The sequence below is a fragment of the Bufo gargarizans genome, chromosome 6 (assembly GCF_014858855.1).
Source record: "Bufo gargarizans isolate SCDJY-AF-19 chromosome 6, ASM1485885v1, whole genome shotgun sequence".
Taxonomy (NCBI): domain Eukaryota; kingdom Metazoa; phylum Chordata; class Amphibia; order Anura; family Bufonidae; genus Bufo; species Bufo gargarizans.
In genome coordinates this window covers 61,259,073-61,282,512 of record NC_058085.1, presented here as the reverse complement: position 1 = coordinate 61,282,512, position 23,440 = coordinate 61,259,073, and positions in this window count along the sequence as shown.

The following is a 23,440-nucleotide window of genomic DNA, read 5'->3' as shown; positions in this document are numbered from 1 at the left end:
GCACACATGGTAGTATAGTGCCCCCAATAATGTGCCAGTAAGAAGTGCCCCATAGATGCCCCCATAGTGCCACCCAATAATGTGCCAGTAAAAAGTGTCCCCCAATAATGTGCTAGTAAGATGTGCCCCCATAGATGCCCCAATAATGTGCCAGTAACAAGTACCCCCATAGAAGCCCCCCAATCATGTGCCAGTAACAGGTGCCCCATAGATGGCCCCCAATCATGTGCCAATAACAAGTGCTCCCATAGATGCCCCCAATTATGTGCCAGTAACAAGTGCCCCATAGATGCCCCCAATCATGTGCCAGTAACAAGTGCCCCCATAGATGCTCCCCAATCATGTGCCAGTAACAGGTGCACCCATAGATGCCCCCCAATCATGTGCCAGTAAGAAGTACCCCTATAGATGCCCCCAATCATGTGCTAGTAACAAGTACCCCATAGATGCCGCCAATCATGTGCCAGTAACAAGTGCCCCCCAATCATGTTCCAATAACAAGTGCTCCCATAGATTCCCCCAATCATATGCCAGTAACAAGTGCCCCTATAGATGCCCCCAATCATGTGCCAGTAAGAAGTACCCCCATAGATGCCTCCAATCATGTGCCAGTAACAAGTATCCCATAGATGCCCCCCTAATCATGTGCCAGGAACAAGTACCCCCATAGATGCCCCCCAATCATGTGCCGGTAAAAAGTGCCCCAATAGATGCCCCAAATCATGTGCCAGTAACAAGTGCTCCCATAGATGCCCCCCAATTATGTGCCAGTAACAAGTTTCCCATAGATGCCCCCAATGATGTGCCAGTAACAAGTGCCCCCATAGATGCTCCCCAGTCATGTGCCAGTAACAAGTGCCCCCATAGATGCCCCCCAATCATGTGTCAGTAACCGGTGTACCCATAGATGCCCCCCAATCATATGCCAGTAAGAAGTACCCCCATAGATGCCCCCAATCATGTGCAAGTAACAAGTACCCCCATAGATGCCGCAAATCATGTGCCAGTAACAAGTGCCCCATAGATACCTCCCAATCATGTGCCAGTAACAAGTGCCCCAATAGATGCTCCCAATCATGTGCCAGTAACAAGTATCCCATAGATGCCCCCTAATCATGTGCCAGGAACAAGTACCCCCATAGATTCCCCCAATCATGTGCCAGTAACAAGGGCCCAAATAGATGCCCCCAAATCATATGCCAGTAACAGGTGCCCCCATAGATGCCCCCCAATCATGTGCCAATAACAAGTGCTCCCATAGATGCCCCCCAATCATGTGCCAGTAACAAGTGTTCCCTAATCATGTGCCAATAACAAGTGCTCCCATAGGTGCCCCCCAATCATATGCCAGTAACAAGTGCCCCTATAGATGCCCCCAATCATGTGCTTGTAACAAGTGCCCCCATAGATGCTCTCCAATCATGTGCCAGTAACAAGTGCCACATAGATGCCACCTCAATCATGTGCCAGTAACAGGTGCACCCATAGATGCCCCCAATCATGTGCCAGTAACAAGTGCCCCCATAGATGCCCCCCAATCATGTGTCAGTAGTAGTACCATATAAAACAATAAACACTTATACTTACCTCCATCAGGCTGGCAGCGATGGCCTGTGTCCCACGCTGTACGGCTCAGGCCTAGTGCCTGCAGCCTATCAGAGGAATGGGGAAGGGAGACGCCTCTCCCTCCTCTGTCCCTCCGCAGCACTTCCATCTGTATCGCTGTCCTGAAAACGGCGAAACAGATAACTATGGAGATGAGCACTTCAATAATAGAAGCGCTCATCTCCCTGTGCCCTGCCGCCGCCCCCCACGTCACCAGTGGCCAGCGGGGCTCAAGAGGCAGCTGCCGACTTCCGGTTCCGGCGCGCGCATGTAAGGAGGAAAGCAGAGAGAGCTCCGTCTCCCCAGACAAGCACAGCGGGGGTAGCCGAGACCCGGGGCGTCATTACCCCGACCGTTTCTCCCCTCAACAAACCGGAGGGTAGATGGAGAAGTTTGTGGTGCGCAGTGGCACCCCGCTGACCTGCTCGCCTCTCCCGCCGCGTGACCTGGCTGAACCTCAGAGGGGCAAGATGGCGGACGCCGGGAAGAGGATGACTCGCTCGTCCTCACAAAATTCTCAGACGCAAGAGCCGGAGGAGGCGATACTTACGCAGCTGGACAGCGCTCAGCAGGCTGGTGAGCTGGAGTCCTCGTGCAGAGATATGGCCATAGCGGTGGCTAAACTACTGGCACCAGATATTAAAGCCACTCTGGAAGCCACAATTTCGACTTCCCTGCAGCAGCTTCAGGCTACGGTGACCCAGCACACAGAACAAGTGCAAGAGCTTGAGCAGAGGATGGGCATTCCGGAGGACGAGCTGGAGAGAGTCCATACCCAGCTCAGGGACGTTACACACTCTAATAAGATGCTCCGAGACAAGGTGGAGGACTTGGAGAACAGGTCCCGCAGGAGCAACCTGCGTATCCTCGGTCTGCCAGAGACTATTCCTGCGCATCAGCTGTCCCGAATTTGTTCGGTTGAGTTGCCGCAAGCCTTGGGACTACAGGACCCAGCAACAGTTGAGAGAGCGCATAGGATTGGTCCGCCGCAAGATAACTTGGAGACCGAGCCGCAGAGGCGACCCAGAACGACCATAGTAAAGTATCTGAAGTACGCGGATAAAGAGGCCATCTTGTTCAAATATAGAAGGCTCCAGCAGCCGCTCAAACTGCGTGGCCATCAGATCCTAATTTTTGGGGACTACTCCATGGAGGTATCCAAGAAAAGGAGAGCCTTCTCGCGCATATGTACTGAACTGGTGCACAAGAAAGTTAAATTTGCCCTTATTTATCCGGCGATACTGAGAGTTTTTCGGAAAGATGGCGGAATTGATACTTACCTTACACCTTCTGATGCTGCGGATGCCCTGGAGGAACGTGATCTATCAAGGGACTTAGCCAGGGGATCGCCTAACGGAGGAGCGGCCTCACCGAGTGGAAGTCGCTTGGGTAATTCCAGAAACGCGCGGTCAAGAGCATCGCCTGAAGCCTCTTCAAGAAGACGGAAGGATCCTGCCTCCAGTCCAGATTGGAGATGAATGTACTGATTGCCGAGATAGTTGAGACTCTGTGCTGAGGAGGGTAACCCATGTCTACGGAGAGTTTAGTAAGGAATGTATGAGTTATTGCTCCTCGTGTTTTGATTCTGTTTAGTGGGGGAGAGGCTAACAGACAAGTTTAATACCATGGCTTTATTTTGTCTGGGGGGGGGAGGTCGGTGAAAAGAGTAGTAGTTTAAGGGAATGGACTCTGAGCTAAGGGAGGGCAGCGCTCTAACTCAGGTCGGCGCGAAAAAAGTGAAGTCCATAAAAGATTTGCTGTCTTGTTGGGACATTTCCCAGTTTCTCAGGGAGATGGGGGTTTGGGTGTTTTTCGGGATTATGTTGGGAGGGGGGAAGGGGTTTGTAATGCCATTTCATGTCATTTTTGCAATGTACCCTGTGGGATGTGGGGAGGGTTGTTTGCCGGGACTCGGCCTCCCTGAGGTGCCTCTAGGTCACCAATACCATCTACCCAGCTCAAATGATTAAGCTAGTCTCCTGGAATGTTAGAGGGCTGCGGTCTCCGCATAAGAGAATCACAGTTTTACGTCATCTAAAGAGACTTCAGGTTGATATAGCCTTAATCCAGGAGACGCACCTTGGGGAGGCCGATTTTTGGCGGATGCGACGCATGTGGGTGGGACAGGTATTCGGCTCCTCCTCAGATGGAGGAAAAGCAGGAGTGATGGTACTAATCCACAGGAGGCTTAGATGTGAGGTGTTATCAACGGAGGGAGATGATAAAGGTAGACTATTGAAGCTGGTTCTCGATACGGATGCAGGCATGTTAACACTGTTTAATGTATACGGGCCTAATGCCATGCAAGCTAGTTTTTTTTCGGAGCTAGAGCTGAGGATTGTGCAGGAAAACCGGGGTAATATGATAGTGATGGGTGATCTAAATGTAGTTCACGACACTCAGGAAGACTGTAGGAGAGTAGAGCCACTAGATAGGAGAAGACAAGGGGCGACGGTGCAGAGAATGACGCTGGGCTCCTTCTTGCAATCTACGGCCCTGACAGATATATGGAGGCACCTAAACCCGGCAGAGCGTGTTTTTACTCATTTTTCGTCTGCCCATCAGTCGTGGTCTAGAATTGACTATGCTCTTGTCTCACCGGGACTGATGGGGAAAGTAAAAGGAGCAGAGATACTAGATATCCTTATATCGGATCACGCCCCAGTGACCCTATCCCTTTCTGAAAATGTACCCAGAGGTACGGATTTTATTTGGCGCATGCCTAGCTACCTGGCCACAGATGAGGATTTCCTCCTGCAGTTGAAGGGTTGGTGGTGGGATTTTACAGATACTAATAGGGAACATCAAGACAACCATGCCCTATTCTGGGACACGGCGAAGGCGGTCATTAGGGGACGCATAATCTCATATGCTGCAGCTAAAAAGAGGAAGCTGGCCCAAAAATTGAACGTAGCGACAGAAGAGGTGAGACAGTCATATACGACCTTCCTGAATAACCCGACAGAAACTAATAAAACCCGTTGGGTAACGGCTAAACACAGTTACGATTACTATGTCGAACAGAATACAAAACTGTCTGGGGATCATAGGAAAGCGCAGATATTCAAGTATGGCAATAAGGCAGGAAGGCTGCTGTCGAACTTAGCCAAACCATATATGCCTAGTACCCATATTAAAAGCGTGATCAATGCGTCGGGACACAGAGTTACAGACCCAGACAGAATAGTGGAGTGCTTTGGGCAATTCTATGCTGGTCTATACGGTCAAGCGGACTATGATGCTAATTTAGCGGAGGGGCTTATTGCTAAGTCCTCACTGCCGCGGCTTACAGCGGAAATGTGTACCCAGCTTAATGCCCAGATCACGGAAGACGAAGTTAAAAATACGATTAAATCCCTTGTCAGTGGGAAGGCCCCGGGCCCAGATGGCTTTGGAGCGGACTTTTATAAGGGGCTCAAAGAAGACCTTGCCCCCTTTTTGACACAGCTGTTTAATAGTTGCCTGGAGGGTCATAGCATCATGCAATCTGGGAACATGGCATATATCAAGCTCATCCCCAAGCCAGATAAGGATTTGACGCAGCCCGCCTCTTACCGTCCAATCTCTTTAATAAACCAAGACCTTAAAATACTAACCAAATTGCTGACGAATAGATTGGCGCAACATATGCCATATCTCATAGGACCGCATCAGGTAGGATTTATTAAACATAGAGCGGCGGTGACTAATATCAGATCGGTATTGGTAGCGCAGGACTATATACATCACGGACCTGATTGTGTGGGAGGGGGCCCTGCCTTGTTGTCTGTCGATGCTGAGAAGGCATTCGACACCGTGAACTGGAACTGGTTGTGGAGATCCATGTCTGCTTTTGGCATAGAGGGATCTTTCAAATCACTGGTTAAAAACATCTATCAGAGCCCGCAGGCTCGGGTCAGCGTACCTGGTTTTTTATCGGCTCCTTTCCGGCTCGGCAGGGGTACAAGGCAGGGCTGCCCCTTATCTCCTCTCCTGTTCAATTTGGCTCTGGAGCCACTTGTAAGGCACCTGATTCAGTCAGATGTTTTTAAGGGGATTCGGATAGGCAAGAAAGAGATTAAGGTAGTCTGCTTTGCGGACGATATCCTGCTGTTTATAGACTCCCCTCATCTTCACCTTCAAAAGATACTGGATACATTTGAGTATTTTGGAGGTACCACTGGTTACAAGATAAATGTCACCAAGAGTCAACTGTTGTTCTTAAAAAACAGGGGTACTCAAGTCCAGCTAGACCGTGACCTTTGTAATGTGGAGGTGGTACCTCAGTATCTGACCTATCTAGGTATTAAGGTAGGGCGATACCCATCCTCGCTGTACAAGCTAAATTATGATCCCCTAATTATGAAAATTGAATTGGAGCTAGACAGGTGGACCAGATTGCCTCTTTCGCTTTTCGGAAGGGCTTACCTGCTAAAAATGGTAAGCTTCGCAAGATTGCTCTATCCACTTCAAACAATACCCCTTCTACTGTCTCATATTGATGTCAGCAGGATCCAAAGAGCTTTTGTACGGTTCCTTTGGCAGGGAAAGCGTCCTAGAATAGCATACGAGAAGCTCTGTCTCACTAAGTGGGAAGGAGGTCTCCAGATGCCTTCAATAAGGAGATATAATCTAGCCTCATTATTTAGGCATGTCAGAGATTGGCTGACAGGCACCTCAGCTTTCTCAAATACCCCCCTAGAGAGTGAATTGGTAGCACCTTGGGATCTGGTAGCCTTGTTACACACTAGAATAAGAGACCTCCCTAAACCGTTTAAAGATTATGTCGTTCTGAAGGACACTCTGGCGGCATGGCGAAGCGTGCGTAAGCTATATAGATTGCCCATGTACATTACTCCTAATATGCCACTGTGGAATCTCCCAGCATTTCCGGAGGGTAGGCATTCGGGTTTATTTCGAATGTGGAAGGGTAAAGGGATTCTTGTATTGCGTCATGTGCTGAATGAGGGAGGTACTGAGCTTTTATCATGGCCTGAGGTCCAATCCAAGTATCAGATCCCAGCCTCCCATTTTCTGTCCTATAAGCAGATACACTCTTATTGTAGGGCGCAATCGGTGACTTTGGGAAACCCTGAGAGATTAGCCTGGTTTGGGGCTCTGGTGGGAGCACAGGACAACTCTTTATCCGAGCTATATAGAAGAATGCAGAATATTCTCTCTACCCCATTAGGGGACAAAGTATATAAGAGGTGGGAAGAAGAACTAGGGGAAGATGCAGTCACTCCTAAATTGAGGGAAGGGATGGAGAGGGTGAGACAGGCAATCGCAAATGAAACATGGAGAGAAATGCATTTTAAGATCCTCCATAAGGCTACGTATGCATTTGATCTGTCCTATAGGGACGCGCCTGCGCACTATCTGAGATGGTGCCCAAAATGTTCACAGCAGAAAGCCAACTTGTTGCATGGGCTTTGGAGTTGCCCTCACTTGAAATCCCTGTGGGAAGACTCTGTCGGGTATATCCAGCAAGTCTGGGGAGTAAAACTGCAAATGTCACCTTTGCACTGTATCTTCCATTATATTCCGCTGGACGAAAAGGGAGAAATATCCCACTCTACTAGGATTAAGGGGATACATTTGTTCCTTTTGGCAGTGGTAAAAACCATACTTAGACACTGGATATACCCCACAGTTCCTACATTTCAAGAAGCACTAGGGGTTATGAAATATGTCATGTATCTGGACAGACTAGATGTAGAGGGTAGCAAGGAGAGGTCCGCAAAGCAGTTTTTTCTTACCTGGAAAAGATTTATTGTACATTCTTTGACACCGACAGAAGTATCTGAGGTTGTAAGGCCCTTTGTACATACTAAGTGGTATCTGGAGGGGAAACTGAAAGGCACATTGGGGGGACTGGAGGTAGTCTAGAGGGAGATTACTGTAAGGATCGTTGATGTTGCCGCATTTGACTGCGAACCACATGACCCAGGGGTTCTATTGGGAGAAACTGATATGGCATTGAGAGTTGGGGAAAGGTTGGGGGGGGGGGGGGTGGTACTTGTTAAGGGGGGGAGAAAATTGAAAAGTCGGATATGGCACGTACTACTTGCATGCTGGATGATTATGTTTGTTATCATGAGAGACGGACTTATGTATCCATGCCTGCGTGCATGATTTCTTGTAAATTGTACACTTGTATGCTGCCTATTTCTTTTCCGAAATAAAAATTGTTTAAAAAAAAAAAAAAAAAGAGGCAGCTGCCTTGGGTCCCCAGGAGCCACTGGGCCTTGGGCAGCTGCCCCTTTTGCCCCGCATTAAAGACGGCCCTGCATAGTGTGCTCTATGACATCACAAAAAAACATCTTGACGACCCTGATCACACATGCAGGTATAACGCACATGTAATATGTCCATAAAAGGAAATGGGCCCCTATAGCTGTCGGGCCTCATAACAGCTGTTATGCCTGCTACCGTGGTATGACTCAGTACCACTCTCTAAGACTTAAAGGGCATCTGTCAGCAGATTTGTACCTGTGAAACTGGCTGACCTGTTGCATGTGCTCTTGGCAGCTGAAGGCATCTGTGTTGGTCCCATGTTCATATGTGCCTGCATTACTGAGAAAAATTATGTTTTAATATATGCAAATGAGCCTCTAAGAGCAACAGGGGCGTTGCCATTACACCAGGAGGTTCAGCTCTGTCTGCAACTGCCGCACTCTCTACAATTTTATTGACAAAGTGAGGCATTATGATGTTTTCATTGCCTGGCCCTGTCAATCAAAGTGCAGAGGGCACGGCAGTTGCAGAGAGAACAGAGCCTTTAGATGTAATGGTAACGCCCCGTTGCTCCTTGAGCCTCATTTGTATGTATTAAAATATCATTTTTCTCAGCAATGCGGGCACATATGAACATGGGATCATCACAGATGCCTTCAGCTGCCAAGAGCACATGCAACAAGTCAGCCATTTTTAGCTACAAATTTTCTGAGAGATGTCCTTTAAAACACTTAATATGCATGAACGCAGGGTACACCAGAAAGCAGATCCTGAGGGTGACGATCTAAATGATATCCAGGACTCCAAAGTTTCCCCCAAAAAAAGTTTCTGGTCTCCTAGTTTCCAACTGTCCATTTTCAATAATTTTGGCCAACTACAGTACACCTGTCACGTGAGGAAGGCCATTAATGTGATCAGTACACATAAGGAGACATTTATTCATTTATTAAGACCAGTCTTCTATACCCTGGTCTCAATCAGCCGCTGCAGGCATCAGATGCCCCTCAATTGTGAAAGGGGTTTTCCGAGACTTAAATACCGATGATGTATCCTCTGCATAGGTCATCAGTATCTGATTGGTGGGGGGCCTTCTCTCAGCTTACCAAGTGCAGTGTCCTACTCCGTATTAGTATTAGTGGGGCCCTGTAAATATACAGTATAAGGGTATTTGCAGATTTTATATTTTTCATTTTGAAATATGTATGTATATCGTTGTAATTCTATCTAACAGGCTGTTTACACCTTGCATGTAGACACACCCAGTCACCCTTAGGTATTTTTAGGGTAAGGCAGGTAAAGTGAGTCAAGGAAGTTCAGTAAATTGAGAGAAGTTCAGTGCTGTGGTCAGTGGAAGTTCAGTCTGCAGACAAGGGAAGCTAATCCCAAGTCAGACACCAAAGTCAGACGCTGCAGCCAGACAGCAGAGTCAGACAACAGAGCCGGCTAACCAAAGCTAGGGCTGGACCTACTGAACCGAGAAATAAAGGAGAGGTGACAAGTAGCTACCCATCTGAGTTGTGAGCAGACCAAGGGTAGGCCTCAAGAGAGGAATAATAAAAAAACTGAGTGTTGAAGGGTAGTGGAGACGAGAGTGTTAGCTCAGCCTATAGACTCCATTAGCACCCAATGTGAGACAGGAGTTTATTATTTATTTTTCTCACTAATATTAGCCTATGGTGCCTGTTCACAGTCTACAGTGAAGTAAAAGCCGTATTTGAAGCCGTATCATTGAAAATTTTGAGCCCCATTCACTTCTGTGAGGCTGAGCTGCGACTGGGCCATGTGACCGATGAACGTGTCGTCACTAGCCTAGGGAAAGCTGGAGAAGGGCGCGGCACTACAACGAGCGCCAGTCCCTTCTCAAACAGTTGACCGGCCGGGTTCCCAGTGTTGTACCCTCACCAATCAGATACTGATGACCTATCCAGAAGATCATCAGTATTAAAATCTCGGACAACCCCTTTAGGAGACACACACCTCTTAATAATTGTGGCAAATCTGTGCAGGTCCATGAACCAGAAGTAAAATTTGCTGGTGTCGATTTTTATTATAATCTAGGACACTTTCCCGGTGTAGATTATAATAAATGTGCCAGGCCGGCTATGCCTGGCCCTACACTGCCTACTACCACCCTGCTCTATCCACTTTTTGGAAAAGTGTTGAGTGGGAACTGAAAACTCCCAAAAAGTCAAAACAATTTGCACTAAACTTTGCAACTTTTGATGCCAGTTCTTTAAGACTTACGGTATATAATTAGGCGTAAAGAAGCTGTAGAAACATATACAAAAAAGCGCACCATAGTGTAGTAGGTTCCAGATGAATATACTGGTGGATAGAATGAAAAATGGAGGCTCCCCTTAGGTGGTTGCGCTAGGCATAGGCACAACACTATTGTAGACTTATTAGGAACAATTGTCCAGCCATAGTGTCCGATTCTTCAGGAGGAGAAGCCCAGTCTCTCCAAAGTCAGTGTAATAGCAATATAGTAGGACCGCACTTTAGGCGCAAAATCACTGGTCAGGACAGATGTAGATATGATAAATATTTATTCTTTAATTGGAATTGCTCATCGGATAAAACAGCGTACTTAGGCCCCCTTCATCAGGTTAAGAAGAAGCATATAAATGTATTCAAACTTACATATATTTATACAAAAAAAACGCCAGAAAACCGCACCTGTGGGCAGTTCTAGGGGGGAGGGGACACCCTCAAGGTGTTCCCATATTTGCATAATTTGTGACAAACTCATATATCATAAAATCATAAATCATAAAATCCCATAAATACAAGAACATAATACCTTTGTTCATCTTCTATTGATAAATATGCCTAAAAATGGGGTACATAAGAGTGAAAATATGTATTTTTAAAACAGGTCACGTGATTGCAATCCCGATGCGGTCCTTGCTGGGCGAGTCACTTGATCACTGTTGTCGCGATCATCTGACACTACAGTGTGATCACCTGACTCATTGTCATGGTGTTAGACACTGAGTCATTCAAGCCGAACTGGATTGGCAAATGTCTTTTTTCGTCCTATACTATGTTATATACTATGTTACTATATTAGGAATAAGAAGAGATACCTGAACGTGACATATATAAAGGATCCCTTGTATATTGTTTAGTATGTTTAGACCTAATTAGACTATGCTGGGAACTAATTAGACTATTAGGAACACCTGTTCTATTTCTCATTAATGCGATTATCTAGTCAACCAATCACATGGCAGTTGCTTCAATGCATGTAGGGTTGTGGTCCTGGTCAAGACAATCTCCTGAACTCCAAACTGAATGTCAGAATGGGAAAGAAAGGTGATTTAAGCAATTTTGAGCATGGCATGGTTGTTGGTGCCAGACTGGCCGGTCTGAGTATTTCACAATCTGCTCGGTTACTGGGATTTTCACGCACAAACATTTCTAGGGTTTACAAAGAATGGTGTGAAAAGGGAAAAACGTCCAGTATGCGGCAGTCCTGTGGGCGAAAATGCCTTGTTGATGCTAGAGGTCAGAGGAGATTGGGCCGACTGAATCAAGCTGATAGAAGAGCAATGTTGACTGAAATAACCACTCGTTACAACCGAGGTATGCAGCAAAGCCTTTGTGAAGCCACAACATGCACAACCTTGAGGCGGATGGGCTACAACAGCAGAAGACCCCACCAGGTACCATTCATCTCCACTACAAATAGGAAAATGAGGCTACAATTTGCACGAGCTCACCAAAATTGGACTGTTGAAGACTGGAAAAATGTTGCCTGGTCTGGTGAGTCTCGATTTCTGTTGAGACATTCAAATGGTAGAGTCCGAATTTGGCGTAAACAGAATGAGAACATGTATCCATCATGCCTTGTTACCACTGTGCAGGCTGGTGGTGTAATGGTGTGGGGGATGTTTTCTGGGCACACTTTAGGCTCCTTAGTGCCAATTGGCCATCGTTTAAATGCCACGGGCTACCTGAGCAGTTCTGAAGGCAAAAAGGGGTCCAACACCGTATTAGTATGGTGTTCCTAATAATTCTTTAGGTGAGTGTATGTTAGCTTGATAAAATGCATGCTAAAAATGCAGGAAGCTAAAAGGTGACCCGAAAAAGATAGTAATTAAAATTAATTGTTTATTAAATATTATTTTTTTATAAAAAAAATAAATAAAAAAAAGGTTTTTAGACAAGGGTAGATTCTGTTATAGCAATAAGGGGAGATTCTGGTTTAGCATAATAAAAAATGGTAAATTAAAATCTTTTTAAAAAAAGTACAATGATCTTATCATTATTTGGAGGGGGGATAATGAAAGCATTGAGGAATTTATGTCACATTTGAATAACAATGAGTGGGGAGTCACACAATTAGAGTGCCTGCTGCCCAAATCTAGAATAACTTCCAGAGAGCCCATGCAATCATTGAATTTTATTATAACTTACAATCAGAACCACAGTTTGGTGAAATCCGTCCTAAATAAACATTGGCACTTACTAAAAAAAGACCCTATCTTAAATCAAATCATCCCTTAAGAATATTTTAGCTCCGAGCGAAATAAAAAGTGCAGTCGAAATGAACAAATATACGGATACCCTACAAAAGCAAAGGCAGTAAAAAATGTGGATAATCTATATGCCTGTGCTGTGAAACTATCTGGCAAACCACTATTTTCACTAACAAAAGAGATGAAGAAACTTTCCCAATATCCGGTTCCCTGGATTGCAATTCCACATATGTGATCTATGCCTTAGAATGCCCATGTGGCCTACAATATGTTGGGCGCACCATTCAAACATTGAGCAATAGACTTAATAAACACAGGTCAAAGATAAAAAAGACATTTCAAAAACATAGTGTTTCCAGACACGCTGCAAACTATCAGTTTCAAAATTACCCCCATTCAACAAATACCAGTGCATACATCAGCGCAAAAATTTACAATGTATAAAACGTTGCGAGATGTACTGGATCTATAAACTGAATAGCCTCAACCCATACGGTCTTAATGAAGCATTCGAGATCAATCTCTGAACCCCTTTAAGGCTACTTTCACACTTGCGCTTGATCGGATCCGTTCTGAACGGATCCGATCATATTAATGCAGACGGAGGCTCCGTTCAGTACGGATCCGTCTGCATTAATAACTTAGAAAAAATTCTAAGTGTGAAAGCAGCCTGAGCGGATCCGTTCAGACTTTCAATGTAAAGTCAATGGGGGACGGATCCGCTTGAAGATTGAGCCATAGGGTGACATCTTCAAGCGGATCCGTTCCCATTGACTTACATTGTAAGTCTGAACGGATCCGCTCGCCTCCGCACGGCCAGGCGGACAGCTGAACGCTGCAAGCAGCGTTCAGCTGTCCGCCTGGCCGTGCGGAGGCGAGCGGAGCGGAGGCTGAACGCCGCCAGACTGATGCAGTCTGAGCGGATCCGCTCCATTCAGACTGCATCAGGGCTGGACGGAGGCGTTCGGGTCCGCTCGTGAGCCCCTTCAAACGGAGCTTACGAGCGGACCGACGAACGCTAGTGTGAAACTAGCCTAAGTGCATAATAACTAATTAAGCCCATATTACTTTTTATTTTATTATGAGAAACGCCCCGCTCTTTTACGTGTAATGCTTTATTACATACATCTCTTTGGAATAATTCACAATGTAAGGTTTTTACATAAGGCTATTATGATTTACCATTTTTTTTATTATGCTATAACAAAATCTCCCCTTATTGCTATAACAGAATCTACCCTTGTCTAAAATCCTTTAAAAAAAAATAAAAAATAACAATATACATTAAAAAAAAATATATATTATAATAAATTATAATAAATAATTCATTTTAATTACTATCTTTTTCAGGTCACCTTTTAGCTTCCTGTATTTTTAGCATGCATTTTATTAAGCTAACATACTGTATATTGCACCTTATCAGCATAGTCTAATTAAGTCTAAACATACTAAACAATATACAAGGGATCCTTAATATATGTCACGTTCAGGTATCTCTTCTTATTCCTAATATGACCCAGTGTTGTCTCTCCACCCGACGCAACAACGTCTAACACCATGACAACGAGTCAGGTGATTGCACTGTAGTGTCAGGTGATCGCGACTACAGATAATGGAGATGGACCAAGGTAATATGTTCTTGTATTTATGGGATTTTATGATATATGAGTTTGTCACAAATTATGCAAATATGGAAACACCTAGAGGGTGTCCCCTCCCCCCCTAGAACCACCCACAGGTGCTTTTTTGGGGGGGTATAAATATATGTAAGTTTGAATACATTTGCTGTATATGCTTCTTCTTAACCTGTCAGGAAACAACACGTTTCGGGGGTACTTAGACCCCGTACCCCCGAAACGTGTTGTTTTATTTGTTTTATCTGATGATCAATTCCAATTAAAGAAGAAATATTTCTCATATCTACATCTGTCCTGACCGGTGATTTTGCGCCTAAGGCTAGGTTCACACCTGAGCGTTTTAGAGCGCGTTCCTACACGCTGTAAAACGCTCAACAGGCAAAAACCAATGTTTCCCTATGGGCATGGTTCTCACCTGAGAGTTTTACAGCGCGTACGAACGCCCTGTAAAACGCCCTACGCCCCAAGAAGTACAGGAGCTTCTTTGTGGCGTATTGTCGCGCGTAACACCTCTGTTTTTCATTGTACGCCTCCGTGGTCAATACGACACGCTTTTCCAAAATACAAAAACGCCCAAAATACGCCTCAAAAACGCCTGATAAAAACGCCTGTAAACAGCGCTTATTGAATATGCTCAGGTGTGAACCCAGCCTTATGTGCGGTCCTACCATATTGCTATAGTTCTTTAAGACTGGCATTCAGGGGACGATAAATGTCCCCCATTTTGTCTGTGGTGGTACTGCAGGAACAAACTGAACATTTGCTGCCTGGTTGCCCTATAGATGATGGCCATTAACTGTCTATTAATTGAACTTTTTGTGGGAATTTCCCCAAAAAAAAAGTAATTGGTATATTTATGAAAGCTTTCTAAAAGAGACACTGGCCTAGTTTCCCATACCAATCACATGTCAGCTTTCATTTTTCAAGCACAGGACACAATGTGAAAGCTGTGCTGTGATTGGTTGCTATGGGCAACAAAGACAATTTTTTCTTTTTTAGACAGTTTTCACAAACTGTCCTTGTTTCCCATACCAACCAATCACAGTTTAGTTTTCATTTTTCAAGTGCAGCATACAGTATGAAAGCTGTGCTGTGATTGGTTGCTAGGGGCAACAAAGGCATTTTCTATTTTACACAGTATTCACACACTGTCCTTTTTTCCCAGTTTTCTTAAATCTCCTGCATTGTCTAACACAAATAACATTTTTCTACCAGGACTTTTGCTCTTTTAAAGCAAATACCTCATGTTTTAACTGAACTTGTCAGCATACAGGAATAGGACATGCTGTTTTCACAGGCTTCCCCAAGTTAACTGCTCATACTGGACAGTGAATTGTAAATCTGTCACACGTGGATCCTTATCCATCATTGCCTCCTGGAGGAGTACATACTGTAATGGCGCTGGTTTCGTGTAGCTCAGGCAGGATTAGGTCGGCTCCTCAGGGCTCTTGTGCTGGATTTCTCTAGCACATGTCCCGAGCCTGGTTTTCCTGGAGAAGACGGACCATTCGTGAATTTTAGTCAGTTTTGCAGCAGTCTGCGGTGTCGTGATTAGCTCCAAATATATTGACTGTCATACAAAAAATTTGGTGCATCTTTAAGTCACTTCTGTCTTAAGATGTTCCTCCACATTCTACGCCGCCCCTTTCCTTGAGTAAGGCCCCATGCACACAAACGTATTTTCTTTCCGTGTCCGTTCCATTTTCTTTCGCCAAAAACCTGAGTCACTCCGTGTAGATTCCGTTTCCGTATGTCCGTTCAGGAAAAAATTATAACATGTCCTATTATTATCCGCATTACGGACAAGGATAGTACTGTTCTATTAGGGGCCAGCTGTTCAGTTCTGCAAAATACGGAATGTACACGGACGTCATCTGTATTTTTTGCAGATCCATGCTTTGTGGACCACAAAATACATACGGTCTTGTGCATGAGGCCTAAGGCTACTTTCACACTAGCGTTTGGGCGGATCCGTTCTGAACGGATCCGCTTATATTAATGCAGATGGAGGCTCCGTTCAGTACGGATCCGTCTGCATTAATAACTTAAAAAATTCGCAAGTGCGCAAGTGCGCAAGTAGCCTGCGCGGATCCGTTCAGACTTTCAATGTAAAGTCAATGGGGGACGGATCCGCTTGAAGATTGAGTCAATTGGTGACATCTTCAAGCGGATCCGTTCCCATTGACTTACATTGTAAGTCTGAACGGATCCGCACGCCTCCGCACGGCCAGGCGGACACCCGAACGCTGCAAGCAGCGTTCAGCTGTCCGCCTGGCCGTGAGGAGGCGAGCGGAGCGGAGGCTGAACGCCGCCAGACTGATGCAGTCTGAGCGGATCCGCTCCATTCAGACTGCATCAGGGCTGGACGGCTGCGTTCGGGTCCGCTCGTGAGCCCCTTCAAACGGAACTCACGAGCGGACCGACGAACGCTAGTGTGAAAGTAGCCTAAGACTGTGACGATTTTTGCGACTTTTGATAAATCTGCTTTAAACGGAATCTGTCACCATAGTAATCCAAGTGCAGTGTCTCCTGATTCAAATGCAGTTTCCCTCATCCCGATCTGTGCCCGCATTCCTGAGAAATCTGTGATTTTGTGATACGATAATTACCGTAGCTGCTTGGTGCAACAAGGGTGTCACTGTGGCATCTTGTTGCACTAAAATCATTATCACTGCTACCCCCCCCCCAGTTTTGATTGACAGGGCCAGGCAGGGGAGATGTAATCCGGCCTGGCCCTGTCTTCTTGTGTGTGTGCCGATGCTTTGGGAATTAGCGCATGTGCAGTACAGTCATGATTGCTAGGCCTGTTAGTACAGACTACTTCCACCTTGGCAAACATCAGGACTGAACTGTATGTATGCTGATTACCGAAGCATTGGCACACACACACGAGAAGACTGGGCCAGGCCAGATTACATTTCCCCTGGCAGGCCTTGTCATTCCAAGCTGGGGGCGAACGATACGGAGCAAGGCTTTCGGTGTAACAAGATGCAAAGGTGACGCCCTCGTTGCACCAAGCAGCCATTTGGTATATCACAAAGTCACTAAGGAATCGGGGCACAGATCGGGATGGGAGAAACAACCTTTGAATTTGGAGACGGCAGCCAATTTGACACAATTACTATGGAGATGCAAGTGACAGATTTGTTTTAAATCAGTTCGACAGGCTAACCACGTCCAAGTTGCATCATAGACCACAATGCAACTTTCCTGTGATTTGGTTGTGTTTTTACAGCCAAATCACAGCTGTAAAATAGTCGCACAACTTTCACCTCTTCTGAGCCTTGCTGTTGTGCGACACATGTTGCCATGCAAGGCTGTCGCCTAAAGTTGGGGCTACACGGCGATCTTGGCCGCGACACTCGTCCAACAAGTCCAGTACCCCAGACCTGGTGGTATCTTCAATTGCTGTGTAAATAGTTATGTTTTGCTGTATTTTTGTATGTTATTTGGCCTTATTTCCAGTAAGAAGTAGATGGCAGAGGAAGGCAAGGAACGGGGAAAACCACTCTTTTCCTCCCCTCTTGGTAAGAGTGGGCTGGTCCCCCTTCCTTCCAGTAGGGGGAGTTCTTTTGTAAACAGAGGAGGGAGAGGAAGCACACGTCTGAGCTCCTGCTCCTAAGAAGGATTCTCCAGAGAGACCAACAGCTAAAACCTCAAGTAAATCCTTGAGAAGTGTGACCAGTTAACACCTGCATCAAAGACACTGCGGTGAGGTGAGGGACTACAGCATTCAGAAGACACCTATCACCCAGACTACTACTAGTCCAGTACAAGTGCTAAAATTGCAGCCACCCAACCTGCATCCATATTCCTTACTGGTGCCAGAAACTGCACTTGGCAATTCCTGCTACTGAATGTACCTGAAGTTACACTTTCCACACTCCCACCCTCTGCACCGGCTCCTCCGGGTCATGCTGCCCAACGAAAGATCACTGCTTAGCAGTGCGGCCATTGAACTGAATTGCAAAAAAATCCAACAATTCTGGGGTTGTGGTAACTTGCAAGTTGCGGTGCAACTGTGACTGGGTATCATAGCTAAGATCGCTTTGTAGCTCCAGCCTAAGGCCTAGTTCACACGAACGTTTTTTTTGCGAGTGTACGGGCCGCTTTTTTGTGTTCCGTATACGGAACCATTCATTTCAATGGTTCCGCAAAAAAAACGGAATGTATTATGTATGCATTCCATTTCTGTATTTCCGTTTTTCCGTTCCGTTGAAAGATAGAACATGTCCTATTATTGCCCGCAAATCACGTTCTGTGGCTCCATTCAAGTCAATGGGTCTGCAAAAAAAAACTGAACACATACGGAAATGCATCCGTATGTCTTCCGTATCCGTTCCGTTTTTCTGAGCCATCTATTGAAAATGTTATGCCCAGCCCAATTTTTTTCTATGTAATTACTGTATACTGTACATGGCATACGGAAAAACGGAACGGAAAAATGGAACAGAAACGGAAACACAACGGAAACAAAAAAACGGATCCTTAAAAAACGGACCGCAAAACACTGAAAAAGCCATACATTCATGTGAACTAGGCCTAAGGCCTCTTTCACACGGGCGTAATGGATTAGTGTAGGTCCGGATGCGCTCAGGGTGCGTTCAGTGAAACACGCACCATTTTGCAAGCAAGTTCAGTCAGTTTTGTCTGCAATTACGTTCAGTTTTTGCTTTTTTTTTCTGCGTGAGTGCAATGCGTTTTGATGTGTTTTTCACGCACGTGCTAAAAAAACTGAAGGTTTACAAACAACATCTCCTAGCAACCATCAGTGAAAAACGCACTGCATCCGCACTTGCTTCCGGGTGCAATGCGTTTTTCACTGAAGCCCCATTCACTTCTATGGGGCCAGGGCTGCGTGAAAAACGCAGTATATAGAACAAGCTGCGATTTTCATGCAACGCAGATCTGATGCGTGAAAAAAACCCGCTAATGTACACAGACCCATTGAAATGAATGGGTCAGGATTCAGTGCGGGTGCTATGCGTTCACGTCACGCATTGCACCCGAGTGGAAAACTCGCTCGTGTGAAACGGGCCTAATAGCGATGAGTTCCTACTACTAACAGATGTAGCAAACGTTAACTTGACGCTTATCACATTAAATCCGCAGTTGTGGCAAATTCATACCTGCCTTTCAATGGCATTTTGTTGTTGCAACAGTCGGTCTGAAGTTTGCTGCAACCGCAAGTTGATGTTTGCTACCTCTGTACATCTAGATGACAATTTGCTTCCCAATCAATATGTCATCGAATAACCGTAAGTATTTTTCCTTTTTAACTCCATTTTGCTGTTTTTGGTCAATCCTGGCTGTCGTCAGTGTGACATTTTGTACGTAATATGGTGATCTATTTTTAAAGCCCAGCGCATTGAAAATATAATTTGTCTGTCTGGAATATGCCTGAAAGCAGATGTGAGTGCCTAATTTATAATGCTCTCATAGTGGAAATTAATTCTGTTACTTTCGTGTATGTATACAGTTCCCATGTTACAGCATGCAACTCATTTGCACATTAATAGGCGGAAGAGTCTCTAAATTCAGAAATTTCTATAGTACTTTTAACTCCTTATTGACAACTTTTCACATTTCTACCCAGCTAATGTGCATTCGTACGTCGAGCTGCCGCGAGGTCTTAAGCTATGTACCTCCAGTGGGACATGGCGCTGGACATGTCTCCTCTGCTCAACCCAGAATAACATGAGAATGTGAGGAAAAGTAAAATAAATACCAGTTACCTTGTAACATCTGCTCTTACTCTCTCCAAGTCTGCTTCCAATTTACATTCCATGCTGCAGATTTTGATCGGAATATTGTGAGAGCTAGAGCCAAGGGCTGGGGTTCATTTACTCAGCGCCTTCCCTGAGCAGCCAAGTCACGCGATTTGTGGAGTGGGGATCCCCACCCGTGATCGGCCAGGACATCTAGGTTTCCAAAAACTCAGCCACAGAGGCCTCTGCCTCCCCCTGGCCCCGTTGGATAACTGATTCCAGAATTGGAGCTTAGGCTGGATATACCTGATGGCCTGGATTCGTGAAAGTGTTTACAGTTCCTGCAGGGTCTCTGCCATGCTATGGGCATATTAAAACAGGGTGGATTTGCTGTATAGAAAAAAAAAAAAAAAAAACTCATTCTCTAACACGAGACTATAAAAAGAAACTGTAAACCAGGGTTTATAAAGAAGGTTGAGAAATTGCAAAATGCATATGATGTGACGTCTACCACCACTACAATGTAGACTTTATTTACCTTCTGAGGATGCTAGGCTGGGGCGTAAGGGGGCTGGCAATGTCCAACAGTCTCATTGCAGGACCATAAATGATGTGTGATAGCTGGGGGCACTGTTACAGATTTTACCTTGCATCCGGGAACCTCAAGTGACAACACTTTTGCTTAATCTCTCAAATCTTTCACTTAACCCCTCCCTGACATTTCATGTACATGTACGTCATAATGCTGCAGGGGGTGTGCGAAGGAGGTGTCAGGAGCTGAGCTTCAGTAGCGTAATTAGAGGAGATCACAGCAGTTGCAGTTGGGCTCACTAGCCAGTGAGGCTCAAAGGTCCCTCACCACACTAAGGCTGGGTTCACATGGGCGTGACGGATTTGTTCAGGATGCATCCCGGGTGTATTGCGGCAAACCAGCACAAGTAGGTACCCAATTGCATTCAGTTTTGACTGCGATTGCGTTCCGTTGTTCAGTTTTTATTGCGCGGGTGCAATGCGTTTTGCACGCGCGTGATAAAAAACAGACTTTGGTACCCAGACCCGAACTTCTTCACTGAAGTTCAGATTTTGGTTCGGTGTTGTGTAGATGTAATTATTTTCCTTGGGAAATAATAAGGGAAATAATAGCATTCTTTAATACAGAATGCTTAGTAGAAGGCCAATTGAGGGTTAAAAAAATAAAATAATTAACTCACCTCCTCCAATTGATCGCGTAGCTGCCAGGTCTCCTGTTCTTTCTTCAGGACCTGTCAAAGGACCTGTGGTGACGTCACTGAGCTCATCACATGGTCCAATCACATGGTATATCACAACGGTGATGGACCATGTGATTGGACCATGTGATGTGACGTCACCACAGGTCCTTTAGCCGGCAGCTCATGATTATAGAAGTAAGGAGATCGGCAACTACGCGATTAAGAGGAGGAGGTGAGTTTATTTTTTTATTTTTATTTTTTTAACCCTCAATTGACCTTCTACTAAGCATTCTGTATTAAATAATGCTATTATTTTTCCTCATAACCATGTTATAAGGGAAAATAATACAGTGAATAGACTGTCATCTTAGCAACCATAAGTGAAAATCGCACCGCATCCGCACTTGCTTGCGGATGCTTGCGATTTTCACGCAACCCCATTCACTTTTATGGGGCCTGCGTTGCGTGATAAACGCACAATATAGAGCATGCTGCGATTTTCACGCAATGCACAAGTGATGCGTGAAAATCACTGCTCATGTGCACAGCCCCATAGAAGTGAATAGGTCTGGATTCAGTGCGGGTGCAATGCGTTCACCTCAGAGACAGTGATACTGACCATTTTTGTAATATTAGAAAAATAGCTTTAACAAAACTCCCTGTCTTTCCACAAATATATATATATATATATATATATATATATATATATATATATAACTTTGGAGAGAGGCAGCAGCAGTCATTGTGGAGCATGTACACTTTAGAGCAATTTTTCAAATAGAAATGTACGATTTCAGTAATTATAGTATATTACTAAAGTGGACATTATCACTGCCCCTAGAAAAAAACTAAATTACAGTTACACTCTAATGCTAAGAGTGTGTAGCTCACCATATAGTCAAGCAAGGGAAGCTGTGGAGAAAAATGCAGACAAATGGCTGCAAGGTTTACAGTGATCTCATAGTCATAGCACATGTCTATATTGAGGAGATGCTGTACAGGAGATTATACTCCCCCTCCTACCAAGACTTATAGTGGCGGGTGTAAGGTTATACTCTAATGACTCAGCACATAAATACTGGGTCATGTTGCACTTGGGGATATGTCGCTGCTGAAGCCAGTCATTGGCTACCCATGTGCCAATGACGTCCATACCCAGCTGAGAGTAAACAGACTGGGGACTGGCCAGTGGCATACACACAATCCATGGGGCCCCTGGTGCAAAACTGATCCATGGGGCCCCCTCCCCGTCGCCATGCCCCCCCCCCCCCCCCCAACCTCCCTCCATCCCCAAACCGCCTAAATTTGTACTTCCACCAGGTCTAGAGAGCCACAGGCTCAAGACTAATGCAAGAACAAGAAGGTATATCCACAATGTGCGCAGTACTGTTCATCCCTTTATAAGCAGATGTAGCAGAGCAGAGTTAACAAAAAGCTTCAACCATAACTATGTACTTTTACTCAGAACTGCAGGTGTCAGCATCAGGTACCAGCAATGCATTTCCCACGTAAAACCAGCTACATTATGTAGCAGAGCTGGTTATGTCATGCATTTCTTTTGCCTTCATATGGTAAAATACTCCATTGGCCTATCAATGGCTTTATAACTAAGGCTACTTTCACACCTGCGTTAGGTGCGGATCCGTCTGGTATCTGCACAGACGGATCCGCACCGATAATGCAACCGCTTGTGTCCGTTCAGAACGGATCAGTTTGCATTATTCTTTTTCAAAAAAAAGTCTAAGTCAGAACTGATCCGTCCTGACTTACATTGAAAGTAACGGCTGGGCCAAACTGAACGGAGGCAAACTGATGCATTCTGAGCGGATCCTTTTCCATTTAGAATGCATTGGGGCTGAACTGATCCGTTTTGAATCGTTTGTGACATCCCTGAAACGGATCTCACAAGCGGAATTAAAAAAGCCAGTGTGAAAGTAGCCTTAGGCTATTTTCACACTGGCGTTTCTGGGTCCGCTTGTGAGATCCGTTTCAGGGATGTCACAAACGATTCAAAACGGATCAGTTCAGCCCCAATGCATTCTGAATGGAAAAGGATCCGTTCAGAATGCATCAGTCTGGCTCCGTTCCACCTCCATTCCGCTCTGGAGGCGGACACCAAAACGCTGCTTGCAGCGTTTTAGTGTCCGCCTGACGATGCAGAGCCAAACGGATCCGTCCTGACTTACAATGTAAGTCAATGGGGACGGATCCATTTATACTGACACAATATGGTGCAATTGAAAACGGATCCGTCCCCCATTGACTTTCAATGTAAGTCAGGACGGATCCATTTAGACTTTTTTTTAAAAGAATAATGCAAACGGATCCGTTCTGAACAGATACAAGCGTTTGCATTATCGGTGCGGATCCGTCTGTGCAGATACCAGACGGATCCGCACCTAACGCAGGTGTGAAAGTAGCCTAACTCTGCTATATTTATGTAGCCTGCAACCTCTGACTGCCCAGTTGGGCTGAAACTACTACACCCAACATGTTCTGGCAGTAATAGTAAATGGATATTGGTGCAATTCTGAGCTACTAGTCTATATAATACATAATGTATTATATAGACTAGTAGCTCA